At 40.4% G+C, this 16971-nt stretch overlaps 1 non-coding gene across 1 annotated transcript; it reads left to right on the forward strand.

Moving 5' to 3' along the window:
- The first annotated feature begins 341 nt into the window (after positions 1 to 341).
- Positions 342 to 458, forward strand: LOC135269879 (U5 spliceosomal RNA). Its single transcript, XR_010338117.1, has one exon. It is a non-coding gene; the product is annotated as a U5 spliceosomal RNA (small nuclear RNA).
- The last annotated feature ends 16513 nt before the right edge of the window (positions 459 to 16971 follow it).

Consider the following 16971-nt stretch of genomic DNA (forward strand, 5'->3'; position numbering starts at 1 on the left):
ACATTTTCCTTTCTCTAGCTTACTTTAATGTTAGATTACAGTGTATAATACATACAACATGAAAAATTTGTGTTAATTGTTTATGTTATTGGTAAGGCTTCTGGTGAATAGTAGGCTATTAGCATGTAAGTTTTGGGGAAGACAAAGTTACATATGGATCTTCAACCTCATTGAGGGGTTGGCACCTCTGACCCCCATGTTGTTCAAGGGTCGGTTGTACTCTATATTTTAATTGGGAGATGGTTACAGATGTGTATGTACTTGTTAAAACTGACCAAATTGTTCACTTAAAATATATGCATTTTATTGTTTGCACGTTATACTGTAATGAGAGTCTAACAATGCTCTAGTTTCTCTTCAGATCATATAAATCTTTTGCCTTTTACTAAAGATTCCCATGGAGATGAACACTTCAGAGTTTTTAAACTAATTTTTTGAGGTCTTGCCTTAGCAGGGCTAACCACTGAAAAAAAGTCAAACAAATTTTTTAAAGAAGTGAGTTAAAATTGAAGTTAAAAACTGAATAGGTGGGCTGGGTGCAGTGGTTCACACCTGTAATCCCAGCACTTTGGGAAGCCAAGGAGGGCGGATCCCTTGAGGTCAGGAGTTCAAGACCAGCCTGGCCAACATGCTGAAACCCCATCTGTACCAAAAATACAAAAATCAGCTGGGCGTGGTGGCTCAAATTTGCAAATCCAGCTACTCTGGAGGCTGAGGCCTGAGAATCTCCTGAACCTGGGAGGCGGAGGTTGCAGTGAGCCAGGATTGCATTATTGCAATCAAAATAAATAAGTAAATAGAAAGACAAAGAAAAGAAAATTAGCCGGGCATAGTCCCAGCTACCAGGAAGGTTGAGGCAAGAGAATTGCTTGAACCCAGGAGGTGGAGGTTGCAGTGAGCTGAGACTCCGTCTCAAAACACAAACACACACACACACACACACACACACACACACCCTGAATAGGTGGGTTTAAATGAAGATTAAATCAAATGGGAAATAGGTAAATTGGAATATCAAGAAATGATCTAGAGTGCAGCATAGAAACAAAGAAAGAAAGGCTAAAAGACATGACAAAGGGGGAGAAGAACTAACATATTCAGACTGGAATTCCATTAGGGAAGGAGTGAGAAACTTTTCTCTGGTAGTATAATGGTGAATGAAAGTTATTCTACACCTAAAACCCACAGAATGTATAACACAGAGAGTGAACCCTAATGTCAAACATGAGCTTTGGTTGATAATGTGTCTATGTGGGTTCATTAACTGTAGAATGCACCACACTGACTGGAATGTTGATGGTGGGAAGGTTGAGCTTATGTGGTCAGGGAGGAGTATGTGGGAACTCTCTATATTTTCCATTTAATTTTGCTCTGAATAAAAAACTGCTCTAAAAAATAAAGTTGAGTTTAAAAAAATCAGGGGGCAGGACTTACTATGTTTGAAAATAAAAATGTTTCTCATTACAGTCTCTTTCTATTATAAGTGATATAAATGATTCTCTAATTAAGAACGATTTTCAGGCAAATATCAAATCCAGAGCACTGTCACACGAATATGGTCTAAAGATGAAGCCAAGGATTTGACTCCAAAACCTTTGTTAAAATCTGTTAGATTTCAGTTGGTTCCCCATAGACCCTCCTTTCAAACACATCAAAGGCCCTTTTAACGGTCTTCATACTGTGCCTTACCAGCCTTCTCTGTTAAACAATTGGGCTTCTGCAAATTTCACAAGGAGCTCAAAGTAGAGAAAAGATGATCTCTATGAAATCTGTGGGTGTGACTTTTGTCTAATGGAGTGAATTTATCAATTGATTCATAAGAAGTCCTCAAAATTTTAAAGGAATTTCATCAGTTTGGACTAAAAGAGATGGAGACAGTACAAAATAAAAAGGAATCTTTGAACTTCTAAACTTCTATTCTTAGAAAGCAGGCAGAGAAAACCAGTCAACACTAGCATCTGTTTGCTGGCCCTGAGCCATCCGAGCTGTTGTTTCCTGAGCCACCTCTGATGACACCACCTGGAGCAGAGGCACACTGTCCTCTCAGGCATCTATGCACACTGCAGACTTGTGCTCAAAATACATGAGTGTTTTCAGCCACTAGGTTTGGGGGCAGTTTGTTATTCAGTAATAGAAAACTAATACTGGGGCAAGGCACAGTGGCTCATGCCTGTAATCCTAGCACTTTGGGAGGCCAGAGTGAGTGGAGCACATGAGGTTAGGAGTTCCATCAAAACCATCCTGGCCAACATGGCAAAACGCTGCCTCTTCTGAAAATGCAAAAATTAGCTGGGTGTGGTGGAGGATGCCTGTAATCCTAACTACTCGAGAGGCTGGGGCATGAGAATGACTTGAACCCAGGAGGCAAGTGTTGCAGTGAGGTGAGATCATGCTGGTGCATTCCAGCCTGGGCCATAGAGCAAGATTCCTTTTCAAAAAACAAAAAATTGATATTGGTTTTCCAGAATTGATGAAAGATACCAATCCAGAAGATTCCAGAATTCCAATGAATCCCAAGTAGAAAAGCTAAAGGAAATAAATAACAAAATACATGATAATAAAACTAGAGAACATCAAAGAAAAAGTGATCTTAAGCACAGTCATGAAAAACTGTTAACAATGGTTAAACCTTGGGACAAGTTTTATCATGTTCACAGTTCTGTTCTTTTAACTGTTTTTAGTGTTTGAAAATGTTCATAGATACATACAGCTAAAATGTTGTAGTAGGTGAACCAAAAATAAAAGAGATCACTTCAAAAGAGAGAAAATGAAATTAGCACCTGACCTCACAACAGCAACAACGAAAGCCAAAGGACAGAGGAATAAAATTGTACTAAGATAAAAGAATTAATGTGTTAAGAAGGTTACATAAATAAAAATGAAATGGGTGAATGTCTTTATAGCTTCTGGGTAGGGAAAGATTTCTCAATGAGATTTTAAAAAGCATTAATTGTAATAAAAAAGATAAATATGAAAATATTAAAACACTTCAGTTCAAAAGGCATCATTAATAGGAAAATACCCTGCCTGGGCAGCATGGTGAAACCATGTCTCCACAAAAAATACAAAAAAATTAGCTGGTCATGGTGGCTACAGGGCTCACCCATAGTCCCAGCTACCTGGAGACTGAGATGGGAGGATCATCTGAGGCCAAGGAGGTTGAGGCTGCAGTGCACCATAATCATGCCACTGCACTTTAGCCTGGGCAACAGAGTGAGACTGTATCAAAAAAAAAAAAAAAAAAGGAAAAATAAGCCAAGAAATACGAGAGAATTGCAGCATATATAACCAACAAAGGGCTTTTATCCAAAATATTTAAAAGAAAAGAACTTAATATCAATAAGATAGACAAGCTAGTGTATTGGTCCATTTCATACTGCTATAAAGAACTGCCTGTGACTGGGTAATTTATAAAGAAAAGAGGTTTAATTGACTCACAGTTCAGCACGGCCGAGGATGCCTCAGGAAACTTACAATCATGATGGAAGGTGAAGGGGAAGTAAGGCACCTTCTTCACAAGGTGGCAGGAAGGAGAAGTGCCAGTGAAGGGGGAAGCCCCTTATAAAAACATCAGATGGGCCAGGCGCAGTGGCTCACGCTTGTAATCCAAGGAGCAGAGGTTGCAGTGAGCGGAGATTGCGCCACTGCACTCCAGCCTGGAGACGGAGCAAGACTCCATCTAAAAAAAAAAAAGAAATCAGATCTTGTGAAAACTTACTACCAAGAGAACGGCATGGGGGAAACTGCCACCATGAATCAGTTACCTCCACCTGGTCTCTCCCTTGCATGTGGGGAGTGTAGGGATTATAATTCAAAACGAGATTGGGTGAGGACACAAAGCCCAACCATGTCACCTAGTTAAAAAAAATAGGCAAAGACTGTGACAGACATTACATAGGAGGAAAAACACAATTGTAGAGATTTTCAATCTTATTCCTCATCAAGATTTTACAACCGTGATGACATACTGTATTCCCATTAAATTGGAAAAAAAAGTCTGACAAGAACAAGTATTAGGGCATGTGGCAAGAGGTGCACTTACACATCGCTTTTGGAAAACAATTGGGAGTTACCAATGACAGCTGAAAACACATATCTTGTATAAGACCCTGCAATTCCATTCCTGGACGTATACTCTAAAAAACATTCTTGCCTTTCCTCAGCTGCCATCAAGGTGCTCAGCCCTTCTGAAGAAGCTAAGGCCTTGTTAGGGTGAGGTCCTCACTTCATCCAGAGTCTAGCAACGTGTCCGGCAGGGCCAGCCCCATGCCTTCCTGCGACATGGCATCCGTCTCCGACTCGCCTGCATCTACTCGACCCTCATTCTGCATGATGATGAGGTGACTGTCACGGAGGATAAGATCAATGCCCTCATTAAAGCAGCCGGTATCATGTTGAACCTTTTTGGCCTGGTTTGTTTGCAAAGGCCCTGGCCAGCGTCAACACTGGGAGCCTCATCTGCTGTGCTCCAGCAGCTGGTGCTGCACCCGCAGGAAGTCCTGCCTCTCCACTGCTGCTGCTCCAGCTGAGGAAGAAAGTGAAAGCAAAGAAAGAAGAATCCGAGGAGTCTGATGATGACGTGGGCTTTGGTCTTCTTGACTAAACCTCTTTGATAATGTGTTCGATAAAAAGCTGAACTTAAAAAAAAAAATTAAATGAAAAAAATAAAAAAAATTCTCGCATCTATACTCAAGACCCAGTGTAAGAGTGTTCATAGGTGCATTGTTTGTAATTAAAAAACTGAGAACAACAAAAATGTCCATAAACAGTGGAATGAATTAATTATGTCAGACATTCATACAATGCGCTTCCACGTAACAATGAAAATTAATGAAATCCTGTGAAATGCAATAGAACAGATGAATTTTCAAAGCATACTGAGTGAAAAAAAAAGACTTGAAGTGCACAGATAGCATGATTCCATTAATATAGTGTTCAGTCAGGCAAAACAAAACTACATTGGGTCCACACGCGCATGCGCGCACACACATACACACACACGTGGTAAAACTATAAAGAAACAAGAAACTGTTTACCATAAAATTATGGATGTGGTTACTTTTAGGAGATAGGGAAGGGGGTGTGACCAGGGAGAGAACAGCCGGGGGCTGTGGGGGGATGCGCACACAGGTGCTCCCTCCAGATGTATTTATTTATTTCTTTTGCTCTGCATCGATACACTATGTTCTTCTGTATGCGTTTGCTATATTCCACAATTTAAACCAAAGCTGAGAAGTTTGTGTGGTTTTCTCAGGGTCAAGGCGCTAGTTCCTCACACATTCAGACAAGGCAGTCTGTCACCAAGACCTCATGTGGCCTGTACTGCAGGCTCTCCCAGCGAAAGCCTGTGTTGTTCTGCCCACTCCTCTTTCTGCCCTCCTGCCCAGGGCCCTTCGTCTAGGTGTCACCTCTCCTTCTGTTATCTGGGAAGATGATGTGTAAGAGCCTAGTTTGGAAGTCATGATAAAAGAAGCAGATATGGTTTCCTTCTCCTTCGTTATGGCTGTGATAACCCTCATCTGGAGATGTTGGGATGCTTGTGCCTAAAAGGAGAAGGCCAGGTAGTGTGGGAGATGGCAAAAAATGAAAAGCTCCAAGAACACTACTTCAAGCTTTCATCTCATCACATATGTGTCTGCCCAGTAAAGGAATCCATTTCCATTTGAATGTCAATCTGGAAGGAACTGACTTATTCAGCCATCAGGAGCTGGGGTTTAGCAAAATGAACCCCATCATCAGAATATGAGCAGGCCTGAGAGACAGCCAGGTGGATACTCAGTCCTCAAACAGGAGGGAAATGGAATCACTCAGCCCTCAGATTGGAGGGATCTAGGATTTAAAAAAGAAATAGCACAGAAAAGGGAAAGAAAAGTCACTTACTGTTCATTAAAAACAAACTCCCGATATAGTAACAAACCTGGCTTCCAATGTAGTAGTGAAAGCAAAATATTGAAAAAAGAATGGAAGTTACAGATTTAAACTTACCTGTGAAAAATAGGTTAGAAAAAAGGTCCTTCTTATGCCAGAAGCAACTGATATGATTCGGCTGCATCCCACCCTAATCTCAGCTCCCATAATCCCCATGTGTCATGGGAGGGCCCAGTGGGAGGTAACCATGGGGGCAGGTTTTTCCCATGCTGTTCTCATGGTAGTGAGGAAGTATCACAAGATCTGATGGTTTCATAAAGGAGAGTTCACCTGCACACGCTCTCTTGCCTGCCACCATGTAAGACGTGACTTTGTTCCTCATTCACCTTCGCCATGACTGTAAGGCCTCCCCAGCCATGTGGAATTGTGAGTTCATTAACCCTCTTTCCTTTATAATTTACCCAGTCTCGGGTAAGTCCTTATAGCAGTAAGAGAATGGAATAATACAGCGACATCCTCCTAGATCAGGCAAGCCCAGGACAAGATCAGCACGGAATACTCAGAAGAGGAGAAACAGGCCAGGGACCCAGAGGAAACCAGAAATATCCTCTCAGGGACAAATATATTCCTTAAACAGACATCACGGCGGCGATCAAATTAGCCACAGACTTTCCAACAAGTAGTTCCTTCCACGAGCCTTATTTTTGTAAAGGTTTCCAGCAAAATCCAGCTGGAATTATAAAGTACTAACAGGATGAGATTCTAAACTGATCCCATTCAAGAGCATAACTCAGTCATTCTGTGTCATTCTTGTAAAGTTCTGAGTTAAAGGACTCCTTTAAGTGAAGGCACACATACCATGAAGCTTACAATCAGGATCTCTCACTTGTCATGCCTCTTCTAGGGCCCTGGCAACAGCCAGGAAATTTCTGGCCTAGTCATGGGTCTTGGTAACATTTTCAAAAGAAAGATAATTTAATCCCAATCAGGCGAGACTGCCGCTTTCTTCCACTTCAACTTCCCCTCCATCACATTTTCCTTCTGTTAAACCACCTCTTTTTTCCAGTTGAGGTCACATTTGGATTTACTGGAATACACTATGTGATTTAGCATCCCTTCTGGATATACTGGGTTCTTAAAAGCCATCCCGGTGGAGACATGCTGGTGGAAGTCTCCCTATCAGCCACAGTGCCGACTCCCCTTATGGTGTGGCTGTATTTCAGTGTACATACGTGTCCCGTATCAGAAATATGTGGGTGGTGGAGCAGAAGCAAGGTTTGAAATATACAGAGCCAGAAGCTAGCCTGCGGGAACGTCTCCCAATCAGCACGTGTGTAAGATTGTAAGCAGGTTCTCACGGATGCCTAGTCAAAATTTCCTCATCAAGAACATTCTAGTTGGGTGCAGTGGCTCATGCCTGTAATCCCAGCTACTCAGGAAGATGAGGCAGGAGAATCACTTGAACCTGGGAGGTGGAGGTTGCAGTGAGCGGAGATGGTGCCACTGCACCAGATCCTGGATGACAGAGTGAGACTCCATTTCAGAAAAAAAAAAAAAAAATTCTAAATAAAAATTCTAAATAACAGATTTTGAGACAAATATCCAAAGAAGAGAAAATATATTTAACCAAGTTATCTGTTAACAATTGTAGCATATACAATTCCAAACACACCATATCCTTTTTTCATTTTTGATAGAAGTTGCGTGAAATAAAATTCATCAGAATTCCCCTGTTTGTTTATAGGACACAGATCTGGAGAAGTAACACCAATAATGAATATTTCTATAACAGTTCATAGAAAAAAGAATCTAGAGATTTTCCCAGGTTTGACCACAATCCTAAAAATTTACATAACTTTCCTAATTGAATTCTAAAGCTAAAAGAAACAGGTTCACGCCTGTAATCCCAGTGCTTTGGGAGGCTGAGGCGGGTGGATTACCTGAGGTCAGGAGTTTGAGACTAGCCTGGCCAATACAGTGAAACCCTGTCTCTACTAAAAATACAAAAAAATTAGCCGAGCATGGTGGTGGGTGCCTGTAATCTCAGCTACTTAGGAGGCTGAGGCAGGAGAATCCTTTGAACCCGGGAGGTGGAGGTTGCAGTGAGCTGAGATCAAATCATTGCACTCAGCCTGGGCAACAAGAGCAAAACTCTGTCTCAAAAAAAAGAGAGAAACTTTTCTAAACCCAGAAAAATAAAGCCCAAAGTTTGATCAATTATGTTATGGAAACAATTATCCACCCAGGTGTGGTGGCTCACACCTGTAATCCCAGCACTTTGGAAGGCCAAGGCAGGCAGATCACTTGAGGCCAGGAGTTTGAGACCAACCTGGTAAACATGGCAAAACTGTGTCTCCATACAAAAAATTAGCTGGGCATGGTGGCACACACCTGCAGTCCCAGCTACTTGGGAGGCTGAAGCAAGAGAATCACTTGAACCCATGAGGCAGAAATTGCAGTGAGTCGAGATCATACCACTGTACTCCAGCCTGGGCAACAGAGTAAGACTCTGCCTTAAAAAAAAGGAAAGAAAGAAAAGGAAAGAAAACAATTGTCTATTTTCTCTTAGAAAATACTACAATATCACATGGGATACAGCAAAAGAATATTTTAAAAAGGGCATTATAACAGTTGTAGGATAATTAATGAATAAAAGTATATTATTTTTCTGGATTTTGAAGTGTTTGTTGTGCTTTTCAGATTTTATTTAAAGATTTATAATTTGCTGCAATTTCTCATTTAGGATAAATGCTCACTTTTGTGCTCATTGATTAAATTTGTAATTCTATATTCTTTTTTAAAGAGATCTCTCAAATTGCATAAGTTTCAGGCACCACAAAAATGGATCCATCTCTGTCCCGATGTTTAGGTCAGGTAGATCCAGGCAAGAAGAGGTAAGATTCTAGTCGCCAGGAGGATCTGGAGGGATGAACCAGCTCCACGGCTAAGGTATTTCTACCTACAGGCACTGATGTTTAACACACAATGAGCCTTCCACATAGTCACCTCCCACTTCTGCATGCTGGTCACTACAGCTGATTCATTTCTTCTTAGGAGCCTGGAGACACTCTTCACTTGTCTGATTGACCTAAGGTGATCACCTGGTCATTTACCTGAGTCATTTACCTGTTGGAGAATTCTTCACTGGCTCCTTGATAATGACTCTGCACCTCTCCTCCAGGCAACAAGGAGACCCCAATGCCAGAAGGGCAGGTTTAGAGAGACAGTGAATTTGGATAGAGCACAGTATGCCCACAGGCTTTTGTGGATAAAAACTAAGAGAACCATTCAAGGGTGATGAAAATAAAAACTCAGGCAGAGTAAGCAATGAGGAATCCATCTGAAGAGTAATTCAGGCATAAAGCAACAGTAAAATCTCAAGGGGAAGCTGGAGCGCCAGGGGTAGGAGACACAATTGAAGGTTATTCCCGAGGTCCTTGAATGTGGTCGCAAGCATCATTAGCAGAGTGCCCGCGGTCTGGGCTGGAAAGCAAGTTAAAATGTTTTAGTAAAGGGAGTTAAGCTGAATCAAACACCACCAGCATGATGTCCCACTTTGTAAGCTTAACATTCAAAGTTCTCAAAATTGGACCTTATTAATCACTCCCAGCATCACCTCCAACTATGAATGCCTGGTGCACACATATCCACAATGTCACACCACCCCCAAAATGAACCATTACTCAGCTTCCCCAGCCAAGCAGGTTCCACACTTTGCCCTGTCTCAGTTACTCTCACAATTTACTGAGCGTGTTTGGCCAAAACGATGAGCTAGTCCATTCCAGGTCCCACGCCCGGTGCCTGACAGCCATCCTCGCAGAAGATTAAGTAGCACCATCCCCATTTCTCATGAGGGAAATTGCAGAGGGTAGAAATCCTATGCCCCTAGTCACAAAGCCCAGAAGGCCAAGAGCTGAGTCCAGAATCCAAGTCCTTTAAGCTAACAAAATGGGGTTCTGCCGCTCCAGCCCCCAGTTGCCTCCTGTGGCTGTCTCAGGACTGGCTGGGGACCTGTGAGAGAAGTGAGCTCTGCAGACCAGGAGCGAAGGCCCACCTGCTGCCCAGAGGAACAGACGGTCCAGGCAAGGGCAGGGTGCTCGGTAATGAGTGTTGGGACCACAGGCTGTGGGTGAACTTGGAAGCATCTCAAGGGCAGGTGGAAGTTGGAGAGCAATGTCCACTGTACCAGAATATTTTATTTTGTATCAAAATTCCTATTCTCATAGTTCAGGACCCAGGAAGCAACTACTGGCAACCGTCTCAGTGAGCTAAACATGTGTGTGTCACTGGAATAAGAAACACGTGCAGGTAGGCCAGGTGTGGTGGTGCACGCCTGTAATCCCAGCACTTTAGGAGGCTGAGGTGGGCAGATCACTTGAGGTCAGGAGTTTGAGACCAGCCTGGCCAACATGATGAAGCCCTGTCTCTACTAAAAATACAAATGTTAGCTGGGTACGGTGGCAGGTGCCTGTAAGTCCAGCTACTCGGGAGACTGAGGCAGGAGAATCACTTGAACCAAGGAGGCGGAAGTTGCAGTGAGTCAAGATCACACCACCGCACTCTGTCAGGTAAAGGCCTTCACCTTCACAGTACTCATAAAACTAAAATGCTCCCCTTTTTTCTTTTTTTGAGTCAGGGTCTCTCTCTGTAGGCCAGGTTGCAGTGTAGTGGTGTGATCATAGCTCATGGCAGCATCGACCTCCCAGGCTCAAGTGATCCTCCCATCTCAGCCTTCTGAGTAGGTGTGACCACAGGTGTATGCTACTGTACAAAATCATACTATTTTGATTTTTTTGGAGAGGCAGGTGTCTGCCTATGTTTCCTAGGCTGGTCTCAAGCTCATGAACTCAAGTCATCCTCCTGTCTCGGCCTCCCAGAGTGCTGGGATTACAGGCCTCAACCACTGCACATGGCCTAGAAACATTTCTTAAAATGAATGTGCCATGAAAACTGCCTGAGTTTGCACAGTATTTGGTGAGGTCCCCAGTGTCAATTCTCATTCATCCAAGGACTTTGTAATCATATTGGTAACTGCTTGATAATCCCCATGAGACCAATACAAAATTCAACTTACAGTTGAAATCTGTTCTCACATCTCTTCTCTCACTTATACTCCCACATCAACTCTGTGGCGTAGTGGGAGGGACCAGTGTCAGACCACACCACAGATGCAGAGAAATCCCAGAGAGAAGAATACCTTCCCCAAGAGGACACCACCAGCTTATTTCTCCAGACTTTTACCAAGTACCTATGAATTACGGTAGACACTTTCCATACATCATTTGATTAAACACTCACAACATCCTAGGAAGTACAAATTACCCTCATTTTAGAATAGCATTTGATTCTAAAATGTATATGGGAAAGCAAAGGGCCAATAATATCCCAGACAGTACTGAAGATGATGAACAAAGCAGTGGACTTGTCGGATCTTATCAAATAGCAAGAATTATCGTAAAGCCATGATAATAAAGCCAATCTAGCACCCGTGCAGGGAGACTCAGACTATCAAGCAGACAAGTAAGATCAGACTAGGGAGGCCAGGACCAGACGCACACACATATATGGAGCTGGATTGTGACAGAGCAGGCATTGCAAACCAGAGGAAAAAGGAAGCAACTTTCCATAAGTGGTCACATAATTGGTTATTTATATGGCAAATACGGCATTGGACTCCCTGCCTCACACCATACATGAAAATTAATTACAAGTGAATTCGAGATGTAAAGTGACAAAACTATAAAAGATTTAGAATGAAGTACAGGAGAATATATTTTTTATCTTAAGGAAGGCAGCTTTCTTGAATAACTCTCATAATGTACAAATTACCAAATGCACAAGTCATAAAGAAAAGTTAAATACATTTGACTATCCTAAAATGTAAAACTCATGTTTGATGGACACCATAAAGAGAAAGCACTGATTATTATCCACATAATAAAATCAACTCCATAAGTAATTTAGCAAAAGACTTTGAGAGACACTTTACCAAACAAGGATCTTCCATTAAAAAAAGAGAGAGAGCACCTTTTATGATCTATTACCTCTTATGATTTATACAAAGTCGTTCAATTTTCTTACTAATTAGGAAAATGCAATTTAAAATTATAATGAGTTAATCTCTGGTTTATTGTTAAAAAAATTAAAAAATAATAAAAAATAAAACAATTATATTTAAAACAATTTATTTTAACTATAATTAAAATAAAACAAAAAGATACCATTTTATATTGACCAGGGTGGCAAAAACAGAAAAGTTTGAAAACATCAAATGTTGGGGAGGTTGGAGCAGCCAGAATATTTACACACTGATGATAGGAAGAAGAATTGGTACAAGCACTTTGGAAAATAATTTGGCATCATCTAATAAATATCTACATGGATTCCAACAGACCTGCTCGTTAGGGAGCACTCTAGAGAAACTCTTAACTGTGCATGAGGAGATATCTGAGGGTGTTCTAGGCAGCACCAGGCAGCACTGTTTGGGTAAAGAAAGTAGAAAAAGATGTATGTTTATATATATAAAATATCTTGGGTGGAATGTGCAAGAACCAGAGAACATTGGTTGCCTCTGGGAAGAGAACTAGGTAGGTAAAAAGTTGCACTTTTGGTCATGTAAACTGAGTACCTAATTTTAAACTTTAAAATTGTGTTAAAGAATTCATGTAAAATTATAGAATACTCCAGCAAGTTAAAAAAAAATAGAAGTCTGGACAAGATGAGAGAAGACTGGCAAAATATGTTGTTGAGGCTAGGTTATAGGTGTGTTAAGGTTATATAAAGACCTGCAAAGTTCTGGACTAAGACTCAGAGTAAGCACATGTAAATTCTCTCCACCTTAAGACCTCACGAAATTAACACAGGATACATTTTAAAGCTATATTCACAACAGAGCTTGCCATTTAAAATTACAACAACAATAACAACAAACAGAATCAACCTATAGAGATGGTTCAAGAAATTATAGTGCAGCCACATGAAATAAAATGATGCAGCCAGAGCCCAGGCTCGAAAGCTCCATAGTCCTTCAAAGGGATTTGTTACATTTGAAGGATGAGGGTTTGGGAAAGCATTTCCATTCCATCCCTCTCCACTTGCAAACGGCAGCTGGGTGAGAAATGGACCGGTCCTACCTGTCCTGGGATAAAAGTGAGGTCTCTTTCCCCAGGTTTTAGTTGACTGAATTCAGACAGCAGAGAAAATGTTCACACCTTGGAAGAGGAGTCATGTATCAAAATGGAAATAGATCACTATTTTTAGTACCAAAATGCTTAAAGCAATCCATATATCCATCAATACGGAGTCAGTTGAATAAAGTGTGGTATATCCACATAGCAGAGCATTACACAGCTGCAAAATAAGAATTATCTCTCTAATCTAAAATAGACCCATCTCTGAAATACATTATTAAGTGAGAAAGCAAAATGGATTAAATCATTTGATATTGTTATTTATTGGGAAATAGTATAGAGTGAATATATATGCCAATTTGCTTATATGTAGTTTTCTAAATGAAAGAAATAACCAAAAACTGACCAGGCACGGTGACTCATGCCTGAAACCCCACCACTTTGGGAGGCCAAGGTGGGCAAATCACCTGAGGTCAGGAGTTCGAGACCAACCTCACCAACATGGTAAAACCCTGTCTCTGCTAAAAATACAAAAATTAGCCGGGCCTGGTGGCACATGCCTGTAGTCCTGGCTACTTGTTGTGGGGAGGGGGAGCAGTTGCTGAGACAGGAGAATCATTTGAACCCGGGAGGTACTTGGGCACTTGAGCCGAGATCGTGCCACTGTGCTCCAGCCTTGGCAACAAAGTGAGACGCCATCTCAAAAAGAAATAAATAAATAAAATCACCAAAAACTAATGGAAAGTTTAACCTGTAGGGAAGGACAAAACAGGAAGAAGACACAGAAGGCAGACATCTCTGACTATATACCATGTTCAGTACATTCTATTTTGGAACCCTGTGATTATTTTACATAAATAAATTAAACTAAATGAAACGTAGCTTAAAAATTTTAAAAGCAATCTCAAAATTGAAATAAAAATGAAACAAGTGGCTCTAACTGCTGGTGGCAAAGCCCCACAGGGAGGAATTCTTTCCATGGATTTCAAAGCACAGAAATTTAACTGCATATTCCCAGTAGGAGATCCCTCGACAACAAAAGGGAACTGCGGGTAATCTTAGCTTCTTTTCAGTAATTGTACATTTGTGGTAATTGTTGGCATTGTTTTTGGAGACTGCAAATAAATAATTTGAGTGAAGTTAATAGAAGTCAAGGTTTTTGGCATCAGTGAAAAAAGATATGTAGTGTAAGATCAATGAAATTAAATAGAAGCCCCTATAGTCTTACATTTAAAGTAGAACTATCAGTTTGAACTCATGATGTGTTTTAGAAGAAGAGGAGGAGGAGAAGAAAAAGGAAGAAGAGGAATGAGGTGAAGAAGAAAAAGAAGGAGAAACCCATATATCCTAGCTCTGTCTACCAAAACAGCTTAGAAACTATGAAATGACCAGCTCAATAGCAATGAGTATCCTTGGGGTCTAGATCATGGTGATTAAATATCATTTATCTCTAAAAGAAACTAAGGCTCCCTAAAGAGCCCATTACTTAAAAAAAAAAAAGGCTGAGCCCATTTTGAGGACACAAAAAATGCACATGGGAGAAATAATATGGAAAATGTATTATTTGAAATGTACCCCAAATTAAGGACACTGTTAATGAGATCATTTTTGAAGGACTCAGGAGATAATCTGAAGAGGCTCCATTGCCAAGGATGGGACAGCTTGAACATCAGAAGAACAATAAAACTGGATTTGATGAAAATACTACAAATGCATTTAAATCCACAAGTTGACGATGATCCTAAATAAATTAAAAAGCACAAAAGCAAAAATAATGGGTGACTTTGGAGGAATCTAATTCACATACACATTGTTTTGAACACTGGCAGATGCAGAGTTAAGAGACAGCATTTCACCTGCCTTTCCCATGCATCTTGGGGTAACCAAATAGCTGATGATGAGATGTTTCTCTCTATAGAAGTATTCCAGTTAATAAATAAAGAAGGAATAATAAAATATAACAATTTTGTGACCCTTGATGAAATAAAAGATCTAGGTAATGACTATCAAAAATTGCAAAAAAGAGAGAAAATCAGGAATTATGTACATCTAAATGGAAGTATGCATTCCTAAGTATGAAGTATTCTTGTGATAGGTAAGTAGATGATAAATAGGCAGATGACAAAATGGATGAATAAATAGACAGACGAATGGATGGATGGATGGATGGATGGATGGATAGAGAGTTGAAATTAACCTGAATCTGACCAAGTCTCTAGACTTAACAATCATTGTCCAGAAAGTACAGAAATGGAGAAACAGATTAAATGACGTTATATGGATGCAATCAGCATGATTTGGTTTGGAAAGCTCCACAGGAGAGATAAGCTGGTGTCTTCAACAAACAAGCAGGAAGACATTTTTTTTAAAGTTAAAAGAAGAAAAGAAAGGGGATTTGATAGATTAACAAACTGAAAAGATATGTCAACCAATTGCAATGATGGTTCTTATTTGGGTTGTGATTCATTTAAACAAATAATAATTTTCTAAAAAAAGGAAAGAAAAAGAAATCTTCATGGGCTAATGAAAATTGAAAAGTAATTAGATATTTGATAATCTAAGAAGTTACTGTTAAATTTATGATATGATAATAATATTGTGGCGTTTTTGTTTTTTTTTTTAAAGAGTTATTTTCTTCTGGAGAGGAATATGGAAATATTTATTAATAAGATAAATTCTACTCGGAAGCATTTGACAAAAAGGGAAAACTAAATATATTGAGAAAAATACAAAAAGCATACAAAATAAAAAAAAAATCCATAATGTTTTTGGGATTTCTTCAAATTGACTTTAAAAAAAGCAATAAACCAGTTACAGTGGCCCACCATCCTGATTAACCTGAGACTGAAGAGGTACCCAGCATATGAGACTTTCAGTATTAAAACTGGGACCGGCCAGGCACAGTGACTCACATCTGTAATTTCAGCACTTTGGGAGGGTGACGGGATGACTGCGTGAGCCCAGGAGTTCAAGACCAGCCTAAGCAACATGGCAAAACCCCATTTCTACAAAAAAAATTTAAAATTTAGCCAGATGTGGTGGTACAAACCTGTAGTCCCAGCTACTAGGGAGGCTGAGGTGGGAGAATTGTTTGAGCCTAAGAGGTCGAGGCTGCAGTGAGGCGTGGTCACAGCCTGGGTAATGTAGTGAGATCCTGTTTAAAAAAAAAAAGAAAAGAGCAAAGGACATAAACTAAGAGTTACATATGAAACAAATACCAATGAATAACCACAGAAAAGATGTTCAATTCCATTTATAATGTGAGATACACAAATTTGGTTTATAAAAAGATAGTGGTTTTCACCTAAAAAATTAGCAAAAGTTAATAAGTCTCAGTATATACTATATCTGTTGAAGCTGCTTCAGGGAAAACTCCAGTCTTGACGGTGGAAGTATAAATTGCTACCACCTCTTCGTTTGTAATACAGCTATTAAAGTCAGTGCCTATACCCTTTGAACAATCCAATTTTTAGAAATTCATCCTATAGGATGAGGATATAAGTACTGGGATCTTCATTTATGGTATAATTAATGACAAAAGACTAAAAATGATCTTATCTTCATAAAGAGAGAACAGCTTGAATAAATTATTTGGGCAGGTGCAATGGTTCATGCCTGTAATCCCAGCACTTTGGGAGACTGAGACAGGTGGATCACTTGAGGTCAGGAGTTTGAGACTGCCTTGGCCGACATGGCAAAACCCTGTCTCTATTAAAAATGGAAAGAAAAAATGTCTGGGCATGGTGGTGTGTGCCTGTAGTCCCAGTTACTGGAGAGGCTGAGGCAGAAGAATGACTTGAACCAGGGAGGCAGAGGTTGCAGTGAGCCAAGATCATGCCACTGCACTCCAACCTGGGTGACAGAGTGAGACTCTGTCTAAAAAATAATAATAACTAAATTACGCACATAGGATGGCTACAATTATCCACTGAAAATGTGGGTCTGTAAGTTGCAGTATGACGCTATCGCCAGC

The sequence above is a fragment of the Aotus nancymaae genome, unplaced genomic scaffold, assembly GCF_030222135.1.
Source record: "Aotus nancymaae isolate 86718 unplaced genomic scaffold, 86718_ANA_hifiasm-v0.15.2.pri h1tg000057l, whole genome shotgun sequence".
NCBI lineage: Eukaryota > Metazoa > Chordata > Mammalia > Primates > Aotidae > Aotus > Aotus nancymaae.